Source organism: Rhinoderma darwinii, unplaced genomic scaffold, assembly GCF_050947455.1.
Source record: "Rhinoderma darwinii isolate aRhiDar2 unplaced genomic scaffold, aRhiDar2.hap1 Scaffold_706, whole genome shotgun sequence".
NCBI lineage: Eukaryota > Metazoa > Chordata > Amphibia > Anura > Rhinodermatidae > Rhinoderma > Rhinoderma darwinii.
The window spans coordinates 22,712-41,318 of record NW_027464267.1 but is presented as its reverse complement, the minus strand read 5'-3'; positions in this window follow the sequence as shown (position 1 = coordinate 41,318).

The window sequence follows — 18,607 nt, the reverse complement described above, 5'->3', positions numbered from 1 at the left end:
GCATGGCGCTGTAGGGCTTCAGGACTTGATCTGACAAGTCCAACCCTCCCATGTACCATAATCCAGGATGCAGTCTGGTTTGGGGGTCTCTGTACTGGTACCTCGTACTGGTACATGGGTACTGGTGTGGCCATGTATTGTTGTCAATACAAGGACATCTCTCTTGTCCTTGTACTTGACACACAATATGTTGCTGCTAGAATGTTCCCTGCTCTCACCCCTTCTGAGTGTTTGCCCAAGCAGAGTCTTAGGGAGGCCTCTCAGATTTCTTCTAGCCGTGCCGCATGACTGGAAGCGAGGCAGTTGAAGAGTGGGACGCTGGTATAAAAATAATCCAGGGACAGGTGGTAACCCTGGTCCAGCAGTGGGTAGGTTTTATCAGAGAAACGCAACTCAATACTTAATACCCAGATTCTGCAGTTTTGAGAAATATCCCACATGTGGCCCTAGTGCGGTAATGGACTGAAGCACCGGTCTCCGAAGCAAAGGAGCACCTAGTGGATTTTGAGGAATCTTTTTTATTAGGCACCATGTCCGGTTTGAAGAGGTCTTGTGGTGCCAAAACAGTGGAAACCCCCCAAAAGTGACCCCATTTTGGAAACTAGACCCCTTGAGGAATTCATTGTAGTTTTCTTGGGCTTTTTGATCAGTTTTTATTCTATTTTTAGGTGGCGTGGTGACTAAAAAACAGCAATTCTACTATTGTTCTTTTATTCTATTTTTTTTACAGCGTTCACCGTGAGCTATAAATGACATATTCACGTTATTCTGCGGGGCGATACGATTACGGCGATACCAGATGTTTATAGTTTTTTTTATGTCTTATAGCGTTTGCACAATAAAATACGTTTTGTAAAAAATCATTCACTTTTTGTGTTACCTTATTCTAAGAGCAAGAACTTTTTTATTTTTCCATCAATAAAGCCGTACGAGGACTTATTTTTTGCGTAACGAACTGTAGTTTCGATAAGTTACATTTTTAGGTACATGCGACTTTTTTCTCTTTTTATTCCATTATTTGGGAGGTGAAGTGACCAAACAATTGTGTTTCTGGTATGGTTTATTATTATTTTCTTTTACGGCGTTCACCGTGCGGCATAAATAATGAAATAATTTTGTAGTTCAGGCCGTTACGGACACGGCGATACAATTATGTATAGTTTATTTATATATTTTTATTAATAATAAAGGACTGATAAGGTAAAAAGAGGGATTTTTACTTACTTTTATTTTCTTATTTTTACACATCTTTTTTTTACTTTTTTTTTTACTTTATTACTTTGTCCCACTAGGGGACTTGAGGGCAGGAGGCCCTGATCGCAATTCTAATACACTGCACTACATGCGTAGTGCAGTGTATTAGAGCGGTCAGCTACTCACTGATAGCAAGCAAAGTGGATCCTGACTTTGTCAGGACCCACTAGGCTTCCGTCGATGGCATAACCGGACTCCATTGTTTGGTGTCCGGTTGAAATAGTCACCATCGCCGGCCGCTATCGTGTAGCAGGCCGGCGATGGCAGCTTAACCCCTAAAAAGCCGCGATCTCTATTGAATGCGGCTTTTAAGGAGTTAATCAGCGGGGACACAGCGATCGGTCCCCGCTGTAGGAGCTGTGACAGCTGCTGTACGAGACATCAGCTGTCACAGCTCCTGTATGTGTCGGGTGGACGGCCGAAACGGCCGTTACTCCCGAGACGTACTATTAGGTCATGGAGCGCGAACGATACAGCTACCATGACCTAATAATACGTCCAGGAGCGGGAAGGGGTTAATGAAGCTGCCAGTTGAGGACCTGTGAGGCGTCTATTTCTCAAACTAGAGACTCTAATGTACTTGTCTTGTTGCTCAGTTGAGCAGCGGGGCCTCCCACTTCTCTTTCTACTTTGGTTAGAGCCTGTTTGTGCTGTCCTCTGAATGGAGTAGTACACATCGTTGTAGGACATCTTCAGTTTCTTGGCAATTTCTCGCATGGAATAGCCTTCATTTCTAAGAACAAGAATAGACTGTCGAGTTTCGCATGAAAGCTCTCTTTTTCAAGCCATTTGCAGAGTTTAATCGAACCCACAAATGTAATGCTCCAGATTCTCAACTAGCTCAAAGGAAGGTCAGTTTTATAGCTCCTCTAAACAGCAAAACTGTTTACAGCGGTGCTAACATAATTGCACAAGGGTTTTCAAGTGTTTTCTAATCATCCATTAGCCTTCTAACACAGTTAGCAAACACAATGTACCATTAGAACACTGGAGTGATGGTTGCTGGAAATCGGCCTCTATACACCTATGTAGATATTGCATTAAAAACCAGACGTTTGCAGCTAGAATAGTCATTTACCACATTAACAATGTATAGAGTGTATTTCTGATTAATTTAATGTTATCTTCATTGAAAAAAACTGTGCTTTTCTTTCAAAAATAAGGAAATTTCTAAGTGACCCTAAACTTTTGAACGGTAGCGTATATGTGTGTATGTGTATATATATATACACATGTGTGTGTTATATATATATATAATGTGTGTGTGTGTGTATGTATATATATGTTTGTATATGTGTGTGTGCGTGTGTGTGTGATATATATATATATATATATATATATATATAATGTGTGTGTATATGTATATATATGTTTGTATATATGTGTGTGTGTGTGTATATATACACACACATACACACACTGCATATTATATTACACACACGGAGGCCTCGTTTCATTTGTCTTATCCATCATTCATCTCCCCTTGACTTATTCTCCGCTCACCCTCCGTCTGCGTCCAAGGTCAGTACAGTCCTGTCATTCATTAGAATGTAAAGAGGTAGTGGAAAAAGGGAGGATCCCGTAAGGCGCTGCTGCGTGGCTGTTGAAGGAACTCAGCGATGGTAGACAAAATTATATAAATAAATATATGTTTATTGAAAAACATTAATAATAATGGCTACGCGTTTCAACGCTGTACTAGCGTCTTCCTCAGGCCGTTAAAATTATATACAAAAGAGGTTGCTTATATATCATCGGAAATCTAAGCACACAGGAAGGAAAAAAAAAAGGGGGTCAAAAGGGGAAAGGTCAAAGAATGATTGTGACGTCATAAACAATTCTAAACAATTTTCCGATATAGATGTTATTTATGACGTCACAATCATTCTTTGACCTTTCCCCTTTTGACCCCTTTTTTTCCTTCCTGTGTGCTTAGATTTCCGTTGATATATAAGCAACCTCTTTTGTATGTAATTTTAACGGCCTGAGGAAGACGCTAGTACAGCGATGAAACGCGTAGCCATTATTATGAATGTTTTTCAATAAACATATATTTATTTATATCATTTTGTCTACCATCGCTGAGTTCCTTCAACAGCCATGCAGCAGCGCCTCACGGGATCCTCCCTTTTTCCACTACCTCTTTACGTTCTAACTAGCGGTGACCACCTGGTTTACCGGTTTGGATCCTGGCAGCAGCACCTGTGGACTTTTTCATTGCCTTTTCCAAGCACTATCGTGGTGAGCATAATAGACCACGTTCAATATTCTATTTAAACCCCATTGACCTACACTATGTGGCGCCGTGCTTTTTGCTTTTCTGGTCATTCATTTTATGAAGCGATAAAACACAGGGGAAGGTAACCTATTTTCAGACGTAAACAAGGCGTATAATGCCTCATTTTACGTCTGAAAATAGGGCTACAATACGTCGGCAAACATCTGCCCATTCATTTGAATGGGTTTTCCGCCGTGCTGTGCCGACGACCTGTCATTTACGCGTCGTCGTTTGACAGCTGTCAAACGACGACGCGTAAAATGACTGCCTCTTCAAAGAAGTGCAGGACACTTATTTGCAACGTAATTTGAGCCGTTCTTCATTGAAGTCAATGAAGAGCAGCTCAAGATTTACGAGCGTCACAGACGCCTCGCATAATGCGAGGAACTTTTACGTCTGAAACGACGCAGCTGTTTTCTCCTGAAAACAGTCTGTCTTTTCAGACGTAAAAGGTAGCTAGTGTGTGCACATACCCTAAAGGTCTGAAATGCTGTAATTGCTGCAAATAGAGCATTCTTTGACGAAAGCAAAGTTTGAAGGAGAAAATTATTATTTCAAATAAAAATCATTATTTCTAACCTTGTCAATGTCTTGACTATATTTTCTAGTCATTTTGCAACTCATTTGATAAATATAAGCGTGAGTTTTCATGGAAAACACAAAATTGTCTGGGTGACCCCAAACTTTTGAACGGTCGTGTACGTACATTAGCGATGCTGAGTTTGTCAGCTGAGCAGAGCTGTAATGGCTACCATCACTAGTTGTCATCTGGAATCTATTTCCTGTGTTAGAGACCAAGATAATATAGGAAAGGCAATAATTGTATAAATTAGTGATCATTTTTTTTATGAGTCTAATATAATGTCTAATTTATGTAATATTTGTCTCAAAAGCAAACAGACTTCTTTAGGCGATACTTAAACAATGAAAGAAATAGTGCTTTACAGAGATCTTAGTAATATGAAGCTTCTACTGTCCAAAAGGAAAAAATCTATTCCTGCTTGAGTTTATTTTGTAGTATATTATAATGACACCAATGATAATATAATGCATTAAATTAGAAGAATATTTTTTTTGTTATACATGAACACCATGCAAATTCAGAAAGTTTAGTATGATAAATAACATGTACTACATACTAATAGCTACATTATGTAAATGCAGTACAAACTGAAACACAATTCATGCAAGCCTTCAGTTATAATAGTAGGCCCATAAATATATTTACATTAAATCAGAATCAGTCAAACACTTGAGGTTGACTTGGTAACAAAGTAGACCACATACAGTGACCATATTTTAACCAGGCAAGCATGCGGGTGGTACGATAGAACCTTTTCCTTTTAATTTTTTCAAAATGACATTAATGACATGTTATTATTTACTTAAATCACATAACTATTGTAGAGTGCCTGTGATTATTATTATGTTTATTTAATTTTTACTTAATAGAGAAAAGAGAAGAAATGAATAGAAATAGTGCAGATTTGTAATTTTATGTCTTCCATTAAAGGGGTTGCCTCTTGATAACAATCTCCTTCTGTATATCCTATTAGCGTGAATAGAGTCGACCTTAGGATAGATGATGTCCCATGCAAAATTATCTTTCGGCGGTCCACCCCATCATAAATGCCCCATAAATAAGTATAATGCCACCACACAGTGTAATGCCCTATATAGTGCCCCCACATAGTATAATGCCCCTTTAGTGCCCCACACACAGTAGAATGCTCCTTTAGTGCCCCCATACAGTATAATAATATTTAATATATATTATTCAAGAACACATTATTTTGTCCCCTAATGCTGCCCACACAGTATTATGCCCCCTAAGTGTCACACAGTATATTGCTCCCTGTAGTGCCCCTACACTGTATAATATGTCTGCCTAGTGGCCTCCATACAGTATAATGCACACCTCCCCTGGCTGCCACACACAGCCACCCCCCCTTGTAGATAGTGTCCCCCTGTAGATAGTGCCCCCATACCTGTCCCTGTAGACAGTGCCATAATCCCCCACCTTCACCTTGTAGGCAGTGCCACACAGCCCCCTGTAGGTAGTGCCACACAGCCACTGTAGGTAGTGCCCCACAGCCCCCTTGTAGGTAGTGCCACACAGCCCCCTTGTAGGTAGTGCCACACAGCCCCCTTGTAGGTAGCACCCCCCTTCTGTAGATAGTGGCACTATAGCTCCCTGAAGGAGCGGAATCCCCCTGTGGCTGGTTTCCGTTCCTGGATGGAGAGCTTGATGCCTCTGTCCAGTGACATCAGGGGCAACTCCTGAAGCGGAATCCCCATCCACAGCGTTGACGACACTGTGACCGGGGATTCCACTCCATGAGAAGCTCCTGACGTCTCTGTCCTTTCATTGACAGTGACGTCAGGGGCTTCGCCTGGAGCCAAATCACTGCGCCAGCAACCCTGTAGGCGGGGATTCCACTTCACGAGTTGCCCCTGATGTCACTGTCCATATAATCCCTGGCCACAGGGGGATTCCGCTCCTTCAGGGAGCTACAGTGGAGCTATGTACAGGAAGGGGGGGTGCTATATACAGGAAGGTGGGGTGGGGGGTGCCATCTACAGAGGCTGCAAAAAATCCCCTTCTCCTCCCATGCACTGCACGCTGTGAGGAGGAGGAGAGAAAGCATGGCCGTGGTTCAGAGGAATGTTGCGGCACCCTTGAAGTGTTCTCGCGGCACCCTGGTTGGGAACCACTGGCCTAGTAGATAGAAGAGCAGGGAGATAACATGGGGGTGCCGTCCAGGCGGGAGGCACGTGCACCCTCATGCCCGGTGTTGCCGCTAGTAGCCGCTTTGGCTGCTACAACGATAGTGACGCCACTGACCGAAGAAGCGACCGGACGGAAATGCAGCTGCTGATTCGCCAGGCCCGGGTGCTTCTGAAACACAAGCAGGGGAATGGAGACCTGTGCAATGGCACAGGTCGCACACCCATAAGGTCGGCCCTGAGCATGAATAGACCTAGAGGGGTTTCCTAGTTCCTGGTAACCCCCCTCTGAGAAGCTCATGAGAAAATAGAGCATAGAGACCTGACCTATATAAGTAATATAAGTATATTAAAAACCGCAGTTAAAAAAAAACTTGTGGTGTGAATGAGGCCTAAAGGGCTTTTACACTCACATGCAGATCACTGGGAGAATATAGACATGTAGCCTTATCTTTTTTTGTATACACTACCGTTCAAAAGTTTGGGGTAACTCACGCTTATATTTATCAAATGAGTTGCAAAATGACTAGAAAATATAGTCAAGACATTGAGAAAGGTTAGAAATAATGATTTTTATTTGAAATAATAATTTTCTCCTTCAAACTTTGCTTTTGTCAAAGAATGCTCCATTTGCAGCAATTACAGCATTGCAGACCTTTGGCATTCTAGCTGTTAATTTGCTGAGGTAATTGGGAGAAATTTCACCCCATGCTTCTAGAAGTCCCTCCCACAAGTTGGATTGGCTTGATGGGCACTTCTTGCGTACCATACGGTCAAGCTGCTCCCACAACAGCTCTATGGGGTTGAGATCTGGTGACTGCGCTGGCCACTCCATTACAGATAGAATACCAGCTGCCTGCTTCTTCCCTAAATAGTTCTTGCATAATTTGGAGGTGTGCTTTGGGTCATTGTCCTGTTGTAGGATGAAATTGGCTCCAATCAAGCGCTGTCCACAGGGTATGGCATGGCGTTGCAAAATGGAGTGATAGCCTTCCTTATTCAAAATCCCTTTTACCTTGTACAAATCTCCCACTTTACCAGCACCAAAGCAACCCCAGACAATCACATTACCTCCACCATGCTTGACAGATGGCATCAGGCACTCTTCCAGTATCTTTTCAGTTGTTCTGCGTGTCACAAATGTTCTTCTGTGTGATCCAAACACCTCAAACTTCGATTCGTCTGTCCATAACACTTTTTTCCAATCTTCCTTTGTCCAATGTCTGTGTGCTTTTGCCCATATTATTCTTTTCCTTTTATTAGCCAGTCTCAGATATGGCTTTTTCTTTGCCACTCTGCCCTGCAGGCCAGCATCCCGGAGTCGCCTCTTCACTGTAGACGTTGACACTGGCGTTTGTTTTGCGGGTACTATTTAATGAAGCTGCCAGTTGAGGACCTGTGAGGTGTCTATTTCTCAAACTAGAGACTCTAATGTACTTGTCTTGTTGCTCAGTTGTGCAGCGTGGCCTCCCACTTCTCTTTCTACTCTGGTTAGAGCCTGTGTGTGCTGTCCTCTGAAGGGAGTAGTACACACCGTTGTAGGAAATCTTCAGTTTCTTGGCAATTTCTCGCATGGAATAGCCTTCATTTCTAAGAACAAGAATAGACTGTCGAGTTTCACATGAAAGTTCTCTTTTTTTAGCCATTTTGAGAGTTTAATCGAACCCACAAATGTAATGCTTCAGATTCTCAACTAGCACAAAGGAAGATCAGTTTTATATCTCCTCTAAACAGCAAAATTGTTTACAGCGGTGCTAACATAATTGCACAAGGGTTTTCAAGTGTTTTCTAATCATCCATTAGCCTTCTAACACAGTTAGCAAACACAATGTACCATTAGAACACTGGAGTGATGGTTGCTGGAAATGGGCCTCTATACACCTATGTAGATATTGCATTAAAAACCAGACGTTTGCAGCTAGAATAGTCATTTACCACATTAACAATGTATAGAGTGTATTTCTGATTAATTTAATGTTATCTTCATTGAAAAAAACTGTGCTTTTCTTTAAAAAATAAGGAAATTTCTAAGTGACCCTAAACTTTCGAACGGTAGTGTATTTGTGTATATATATATATATATATATATATATATATATATATGTATGTGTGTATATATATATATATACTTATATATGTATATGTGTGTGTGTATATACTGTATATGTGTGTGTGTGTGTGTGTGTGTGTGTGTGTATGTAATATATATATATATATATATATATATATAATGTGTGTGTATATATGTATATATATGTGTGTTTGTATATATATATATATATATATATATATATATATGTGTGTATGTATAATGTGTGTGTGTGTATGTGTATACACACACACACACACACACACACACAAACACTGCATATTACATTACACACACGGAGGCCTCGTTTCATTTGTCTTATCCATCATTCATCTCTCCTTGACTTATTCTCCGCTCACCCTCCGTCTGCGCCCAAGGTCAGTACAGTCCTGTCATTCATTAGATGAAGCGATAAAACACAGGGGAAGGTCACGGTCACAGGATCTTGGGCTGTGAATAGAAAATCCACCATTTAAAGGGCCCCATCCACCCTATAGATAAACCGCACAGCACCTGGGCAATGTAGTGCGCAGGACCTGTAGGCGATGTGATATAATTTGTAGATTGCTGTAGAGAGAAGTTCAGAGCCCCCAAATCTTGCCGCCAATGTAATTTGGACTTGCAGTGATCCCAGGCTGAGGATTCCACTGTACTGGGCATGTGCAGCCTGAAGCTTGTGATCCTCTAGAGCGGAGACTCTCCAGCGGTTGTGAAACTACGACTCCCAGCATGCCAGGGCCTTGCCACCTGGTGAGGTTATTAAAGGGGAACTCCACTCAATTTATGGCTGTGCATAAAATGTGTCTTCTCCACACTGAGTGCTCACCCTGTGTCCGCTGCCTCCTCTCCTATCAATCTCCATGCCTCCCTCTGTATATTTCCTGTCCTCAAGGTTACGCCTGTCTCTACATATACACCCAGCATCTCCTAAGGCCCCATCTACACGAACGTGCTTTTGCGGCCGCAATTCCACCGAAAATCCACGGGAGAATTGCGGCCCCATTCATTTTTCTGGGGCAATGCACACGACCGTAGTTTTTACGGTCTGTGCATGGCCCGGGAGCCCGCACCGCAGAAAGAACGGACCTGTCTTATTACGGCTGTCTTCTGCGATCCGGGCTCATTGAAAATAATGGCCGCGGCCATGGGCATGTCCCGCGATTTGCGGGCTGCTCGTGGCTGACAGTCCGCAGCCGGCCGACCCGAAATTCACGGCCGTGCACATGGCTACGGTCGTGTGCATGAGGCCTAAGTCTTCAGCTTCACTATGGTCCCTCTGCTGCTGCCGGCCCTCGTCGTCCTCTTCTTTCTATACTTAAGATGTTCCCACTCCAAATGTCGCCTGTCAGGACTCGACCAGAACCAGCGCCCTCCGCGTCCCGCACCACTGCCCTTCATCGGGAATCTGATGGATCTGGGGCGCAGTGATCTTCCTCGACATTTCATGCGCCTGGCCTAGAAATACGGCCCCATCTATCGTCTCAGCTTCTGGGGTCAAGGTATGTGAGAGTCCGGGGTTTTTTTGTGGTATTTTATTACTAAAACTGCTTTACTTCCAAAACTAGAAATAATAAAAATGACACTGGCACTAAAAAAGTGACGACCAGTGCGCCAAGCATTAGATGTTGTCACTTCTTTAAGGCGACTTGCACCGAGACCAGCACCCATTCTGCTGGAACAATGTAAATTGACGATTCACATGGTCATTACGAAGGACTCCTATGGTCAGCCATACAGCAGGCAATAGGTGGCTCATGAGCCACTGGTTGGGAACCCCCGCTGTAGCCTGTGACTTACGGGTAAAATGGTTTACAGCGGGTCTAGAAAATCTTTATTGGCACAACAAGGCAATGTGTTATGCGGCCCGAAAAAATACCAAAAATAGGCCGTGTGAACATACCCTTATAGCTCTTTAATATGTAGCTGCCTCTTTTTCAAAGGACCAAAAGGTAATTGGACAATTATCTCAATAGGCTATTTAATGGGCTGCATGGGCTATTCCCTCGTTATTCCATCACCAATTAAGCAGGTAAAGGGTCTGGAGTTGATTCCAGGTGTGGGATTTGCATTTGGAAGCTGTTGCTGTGAACCCACAACATGAGGTGAAAGGAGCTCTCAATGCAAGTGAAACCGACCATCGCTAGGCTGAAAAAAAATGAAGAAATCCATCAGAGAGAAGCACAAATGTCAGGAGTGGCCAAATCAACAGTTTGGTATATTCTTTAAAAAAAAAAAGAAAAAAAAAGAGCGCACTGGTGATCTCAGGAACTCCAAAAGGCCTGGACGTCCACGTAAAACAAGAGTGGTGGATGATCGCAGAATCCTTTCCATGGTGAAGAAAACCCCTTCACAACATCTACCCAAGTGACGAACACTCTCCTGGAAGTAGGTGGATCAGTATCTAAGTCCACCATAAAGAGAAGACTTCATGAGAGCAAATACAGAGGGTTCACAAGGTGAAAACCATTAATGAGCCTCAGAAAGGCCAGATTAGACTTTACCAAACAACAAGTAAAGAAGCCGCCCAGTTCTGGAACAGCATGAAACTAAGATCAACCTGCACCAGAATGATGGGAGGAAGAAAGTATGGAGAAGGCTCGGAACGGCTCATGATCCAAAGCACACCACATCCTGTGTAATACATGTATAGCATGTGTAGCAATGTGGTGGCATGGCGGGGGCAGTGTGGTGGCATGGGCATGCATGGCTGCCTGGCACTGGGTCACTAGTGTTTGTTGATGATGTGACTGAAGACAGAAGCGGCCGGATGAATTCTGAAGTGTTCAGGGATTTACTTTCTGCTCAGATTCAACCACATGCAGCAGGTGATTGGACGTTGCTTCACAGGACAGATGGACAATGACCCAAAACATTCTTCGAAAGCAACCCAGGAGTATATAAGGCAAAAAAGTGGAATATTCTGCAATGACCGAGTCACCAGATCTCAACGCGATCGAGCTGCATTTCTTTAGCTTAAAGGGAATGTGTCGCTAGAAAAATGTTTTTTGTTTTTTTTTAGTTAAACTGTTAGTATATAAATGATTAAACATTGTTCTAATTTTTTAACATTTTTTCACAAGTCAGGAAATATTATAAATTAGATTCTAATTTATAACATTTCCATGTGCTGGTCACTAGAGGGAGCAATTCCCAAAATTGCAGCATTGGCATGTGGTAAAGCAACCTCATTGCTTTATGCTGCAAAATTGGAGAAGACACACTCGCTTTAGCGTCCTCAAACAATCCCCCCTCCTTTATCCTGGCTAGTGCCAGGAGAAAGGAGGGGGTTGAATGTTCAAACCTCCTACACTGTGTGTCGCAATTTTTTGAGCAAATGTACAGTGTAGGAGGATTAGATACAGTGGTAAATACACAGTATAACACGAACATACACAAACATAACTTACCTGCTCCTGCCGCCGTCGCTCCGTCCGCTCCTAGTCCTTGCTTCTGAACATATGGACGGAAGCCGCGACCGGAAGTAGTCATCTTACTGTCCGGCCGCAACTTCCGGTCCACATGAAAATGGCGCCGGATGTCGCTCGGCCGAAGACCTTCCTTTTGGACTGTGTGGGAGCGGCGCATGTGCCGTTCCCACACAGACGGCGTACGCTATAGTGAATGGAACGGCTCCCGTTCGCATTCTCTATGGGGATGCATGTGCCGTATTCCATCTCTGTATGTGTCGTTAATCGACACATACAGAGATGAAAATAAAATGGCAGCCCACATAGTGAAGTGAAGTAAAAGTAATAGTAATAAAAAAGTACAACACAAAACACAAATAAATAAAATTTATTTTAATAACATACTAAAAGCAATAACATATAAAAAAAAAAAAATTTGCGCGACACCTTCCCTTTAAAGATTAAAGGTTCTCTTTAATCTGTGTCAATATTGCAGGATGCGATCAGGTGGCCCTGTAAATATAGGAGGTGTCCATTTGCAATAGAAATGAATGGATGAGTATTTTTATCTGCAATTATGGTCCGTAATTGAGTGTGAGGTGTGTGCCAATATACAGAGCTTTACTAGCCTATTCTGCTGCCTTAAAGGGAATGTGTCGCGAATTAAACCTTTTTTTTTTAAGTGTTGTTACTTATTGCTATTATATTTTTTAAGTTTTTTGCTGTATTTTTTTTTTCTTCCATATGGTGGAAAGTATTAAAAATTAAATAATAATTTGACATGTTTTCCTATGTTGGCCACCAGGGGGAGAACTTCACAGAATTACAGCAAGGTGAATAAGGCAAAGCAACCTGACTCACAGCTGCCGTAAATGTGGGAGGGAATCTCACCCCCCCCCCTCCCACAAGCCAGGAAAAGGTGTCTTCAAATTGCTAAGCAGTGTCCGGCAGCCATTTTGGGTGTGATTCTGCATCTGGCAGAAGTTATAGGAAACACCAAAAGGCTAAGTGTATGTTCACACGCTTACTAAACAAAGGGAAAACCGCTCCTGATTTTCAGCCATTTTTTAATCTAACTCACGTTTTTACGGCCGTTTTTGGAGCTGTTTTTCTATAAAGTCAATTAAAAACGGCTCCAAAAACGTCCCAAGAAGTGATGTACACTTCATTTTGGCGGGCGTCTTTTTACGTGCCGGTTTTGGAAAACGACCACGTAAAAAACGCCCTGTCGGAACAGAATGCCGTATCTCCCATTGAAACCAATGGGCAGACGCTTGCAGGCGTCCTGCTTCCGATTTTTCAGCTGAAAACACTGCCTGTGAACATACCCTTAGAATGATGAAAGTGAAGAGAATGACTTTTCAGTTGACCGGTTCACACGCCGTGTATTGTTTGCACATTTTACGTGCCAAAAAGCACATAAAAAAAATGCTTGATTACACTTGATTTTGCACAACTAGAGATTTATCGTTCGGGGGTCTGGGAAAGCTGGGTGACCACCATTACCCCCTCCTACTGGAGTGTGTTTGGGGATGTGACTAATGAACCTTTCACACTCCAGTAGGAGGGGTAATGGTGGTCACACAGCTTTCCCAGACCCCTGTACGATAAATCTCTCTAGTTGTGCTGAGACTGAGAGGTTCATTAGTCACATTCCCAAACAGTCTAAGCACAACTAGAGAGGTAAGAGACCTGTTGAGGAGTATTGTTCTGACTTTAGGAAGTGGTGCGTAGCTTCTCGGTGGAATGACCCTGCCTTAAGGTGCCAGTTTAGGTTGGGTCTGTCGAATGCCCTGAAAGACCTGCTAGTTAGCTATCCCTCTTCTGACTCCCTAGACCAGGTTATGGCTTTAGCGGTACGACTTGACCGACGTCTCAGGGAACGACAACGCGAACGTTTATGTGTTTTCTCCTCCGACTCCCCCATGATGCCTCCCGAGGTTCCGTTGCTTCGTTCTTCCCCGGAAGACTCAGAGGTACCTATGCAACTCGGGGCCTTAGTGTCCCCCCAACAACGTAGAGATTTCCGCAGGAAGAATGGTCTCTGCTTCTACTGTGGGGATGACAAGCATCAAGTGAACAACTGTCCTAAGCGTAAGAATGCAGCCGGAGAACTTCCCTGCCTAAGTGATCATCGGGGAGGTCACTTGGGCGCACAGGTATTTCCCGTAAATATGAAACGTAATAAGATCTTGCTTCCCTTTCAGGTCTCTTTTGGAGGTAGGTCTGCTACCGGCAGCGCCTTCGTGGATTCAGGGTCCTCTGCTAATATCATGTCTGTGGAATTTGCTATGTCTCTTGCTATGCCTTTGATTGACTTGCCTAAACCTGTCCCGGTAGTGGGTATCGACTCCACTCCTCTTGCTAATGGTTATTTTACACAGCATACCCCTGTTTTTGAACTCCTTGTTGGCTCCATGCATTTGGAGCAGTGCTCTGTACTGTTGATGCAGGGATTATCGTCCGATTTGGTTTTAGGCCTTCCCTGGTTGCAGTTGCATAATCCCACGTTTGACTGGAATACAGGGGAGCTTACCAAATGGGGTAATGAATGTTTGACGTCATGTTTTTCTGTTAATTCTATTTCTCCCCCTGAGGAGGTGAACACGCTACCTGAGTTTGTTCGGGACATTGCTGATGTTTTCTCTAAGGAGGCCTCCGAAGTGTTACCTCCTCATAGAGAATACGATTGCGCTATCGAATTGGTACCAGGAGCTAAGCTTCCTAAGGGTAGGATATTTAATCTTTCTTGTCCCGAACGTGAAGCCATGAGAGAGTATATCCAGGAATGCCTGGCCAAGGGTTACATTCGCCCCTCTACTTCTCCGGTAGGTGCTGGCTTCTTCTTCGTAGGGAAGAAGGATGGTGGTCTTAGGCCATGCATTGACTACCGTAACCTGAATAAGGTCACTGTAAGGAACCAGTATCCCCTTCCTTTGATTCCTGATCTCTTTAATCAGGTTCAGGGGGCCCAATGGTTCTCTAAGTTTGATCTACAGGGGGCGTATAATCTTATCCGCATCAAAGAGGGGGATGAGTGGAAGACTGTGTTTAACACGCCCGAAGGTCATTTTGAATACCTCGTCATGCCCTTTGGGTTGTGTAATGCGCCGGCGGTCTTCCAGAATTTCCTAAATGAGATTTTGAGAGATTACCTGGGGATATTTCTTGTAGTGTACCTTGATGACATACTGGTGTTTTCCAAGGACTGGCCCTCCCACATTGAGCATGTCAGGAAGGTGCTCCAGGTCCTTCGGGAAAACAAACTGTTTGCAAAAACCGAAAAATGTGTGTTTGGGGTACAGGAGATACCATTTTTGGGTCAAATCCTCACTCCTCATGAATTCCGCATGGACCCCGCCAAGGTTCAGGCTGTGGCGGAATGGGTCCAACTTGCCTCCCTGAAGGCGCTACAGTGTTTTTTGGGGTTCGCTAATTATTACAGGAGATTCATTGCTAACTTCTCGGTCATCGCTAAGCCTCTTACGGACCTCACTCGCAAAGGTGCTGATCTCCTCCACTGGTCTCCAGAGGCTGTCCAGGCTTTTCAGGTCCTTAAGAAGTGCTTTATCTCGGCCCCGGTGCTGGTTCAGCCCAACCAAATGGAGCCATTTATCGTGGAAGTTGACGCATCCGAGGTGGGAGTGGGTGCTGTCTTGTCCCAGGGTACCAGGTCCCTCACCCATCTCCGTCCCTGTGCCTACTTCTCCAGGAAGTTTTCGCCCACTGAGAGTAACTATGATATTGGCAACCGCGAACTCTTAGCCATTAAATGGGCATTTGAAGAGTGGCGCCACTTCCTGGAGGGGGCTAGGCACCAGGTAACGGTCCTTACCGACCACAAGAATCTGGTTTTCCTAGAATCTGCCCAGAGGCTAAACCCGAGACAAGCTCGATGGGCGCTATTTTTTACCAGATTCAACTTTTTGGTTACCTATAGGGCTGGGTCTAAAAATATTAAGGCCGATGCACTGTCGCGTAGCTTCATGGCCAGCCCTCATTCGGAGGAAGGTCCTGCTTGTATTTTGTCTCCCGGTATAATCATTTCTTCTATTGATTCTGATTTAGTCTCTGAAATTGCAGCTGATCAAGGTTCAGCTCCCGGGAACCTTCCTGAGGACAAGCTGTTTGTTCCCCTGCAATACCGGCTAAGGGTACTTAGGGAAAATCATGACTCCGCACTATCTGGTCATCCAGGCATCCTGGGCACCAAACACCTCATTGCCAGAAACTATTGGTGGCCTGGGTAGCCTAAAGACGTTAAGGCCTACATCGCCGCTTGTGAGGTTTGTGCTAGGTCCAAGACTCCCAGGTCCCGACCAGCGGCCTTACTACGTTCGTTGCCCATTCCCCAGAAACCTTGGACACATATCTCCATGGATTTTATCACCGATTTGCCTCCATCCCAAGGCAAGTCGGTGGTGTGGGTGGTAGTAGACCGCTTCAGTAAGATGTGCCACTTTGTGCCCCTCAAGAAACTACCCAACGCCAAGACGTTGGCTACCTTGTTTGTCAAACACATCCTGCGTCTCCATGGGGTCCCTGTCAATATTGTTTCGGACAGAGGGGTACAATTTGTTTCATTGTTTTGGAGAGCCTTCTGTATGAAGTTGGAGATTGATCTGTCCTTCTCCTCTGCCTTCCATCCTGAAACCAATGGCCAAACTGAGAGGACTAATCAATCTCTAGAACAATATTTAAGGTGTTTTGTCTCTGACTGTCAATATGATTGGGTCTCATTCATTCCCCTCGCCGAATTTTCCCTTAATAACCGGGTCAGTAACTCGTCAGGGGTCTCCCCCTTTTTCTGTAATTTTGGGTTTAATCCACGGTTCTCCTCAGTTTCACCTGGTAGTTCCAACAATCCCGAGGTAGAGGTCGTTCATCGGGAACTGTGCACAGTCTGGGCCCAGGTTCAGAAGAACCTAGAGGCGTCCCAGAGCGTACAAAAAACTCAGGCTGATAGAAAACGTTCTGCTAACCCCTTGTTTATGGTCGGGGATCTGGTGTGGTTATCATCTAGGAACTTGCGTCTTAAGGTCCCGTCCAAGAAGTTTGCTCCCCGGTTTATTGGGCCATATAAGGTCATTGAAGTCCTCAATCCTGTCTCCTTCCGGCTGGAGTTACCCCCATCTTTTCGTATACACGACGTGTTTCATGCCTCCCTCCTTAAACGCTGCTCCCCGTCCTTGGCTCCCTCGAGGAAACCTCCTGTTCCCGTTCTCACCCCTGAGGGGGTGGAATTCGAGGTGGCCAAGATTGTGGACAGCAAGATGGTCCAAGGCTCCCTCCAGTACCTGGTCCATTGGAGAGGATACGGGCCTGAGGAGAGGACTTGGGTACGCGCCCGGGATGTTCACGCTGGGGTATTGGTCAGGAAGTTCCACCTTCGTTTCCCCAGTAAACCAGGTCCACTTAGAAAGGGTCCGGTGGCCCCTCATAAAAGGGGGGGTACTGTAAAGGATCTGCCAGGCACAGCTTCGGGGTTAACTTCCAGAGGTAATCAGTCTTCACCTGAGTCTATCTCTCTGAGACTGACTACAGCTTCCACCACTCAGGCTGGTAGGCTTAGGAGTGGGAGAGCCTATCGCAGCCTGGCCAGACTCAGCTAGCTCCCGCCCTCTGTCTATTTATACCTTCCTTTCCTGTTCCTCCTTGCTTGTGATTCTTTCCGTGTGGTTTCCTGGCCCAGCTACAGCTCCGAACAATTTGATCCTGCTCCATTCTGACCCTGGCTTTCTGACGACTCTTCTGCTCTGCGTTTTGTACCTCGTGCTCTCCTGGTTTGACTTGGCTCGTTCACCACTCTGTTGCTCACGGTGTTGCCGTGGGCAACTGCCCCTTTCCCTTTGCTTTATATTCCCTTGTATGTTTGTCTTGTGCACTTACTGAGCGTAGGGACCGCCGCCCAGTTGTACCCCGTCGCCTAGGGCGGGTCGTTGCAAGTAGGCAGGGACAGAGTGGCGGGTAGATTAGGGCTCACTTGTCCGTTTCCCTACCCCTATCATTACACCAGGTCTGTCAGATCAGACCTTTAAGATATGGGTACAGCAGGGGCATTTTAGAGTAAGTCATTTTTATAGGGGCAATGCATGGCTGCGTGCAGGGTCGCCATCAGGAATTTCATGGCCCCCTACAGCTAAATTTTCTGGGCCCCCCTCCCGTGGCACCGCCTGTTAAAGGTACTCCGTCCAGCACTATATCATGCTACCCAGGGCCGCCATCAGGGGGGGGTATTATGGGTACTGATGTGAGAGGCCCGGCCAAACCTAATTGAAAGGGGGGCCCGGCAACTGCCGCGACTTGCCTTTTCACCAAAAGAATGTCGTGAGCTGCGTGCCCCCCTTTCAATTAGGTTTGGCTGGGTCTCTCACATCAGTACCCATAATACCCCCCCTGATGGTAGCATGGGGGTCGTCATGGGGGCAGGCAAACACTGCTGCTCGTGCGACCGATCGCGCGCACCCGCAAACTCCCGCGCATGCGCACCCGCGACCGCCTGGAACCGCGCACCGAATTTTGAGGCAGATTTTGACCTGCCCACACTATCTTGCCGCGTTTTTTGCCCGCGGCGATTGAGGACAGCAGACAAAAAACGTAGGGAAAAATGCATTTTCTGCCTCCCATTGATTTCGATGGGAGGTCAGAGGCGGAACCGCGGCAAGAAAGGACGTGCTGCTTTTTCTTTTTTCCGCGACTGGAAATACTGGCGCAGGTTTCGTGAGGCTTGTCCGCTGCGGGAATCCTGCAGGAAAAAAAACAGTTTAGACTTGCCCCGGCCGTAGTCCTGGTGACGCATCTCTCTCTTCTGAACGTAGCCCCGCCTCCTGGGATGACGCTGTAGACCATTTG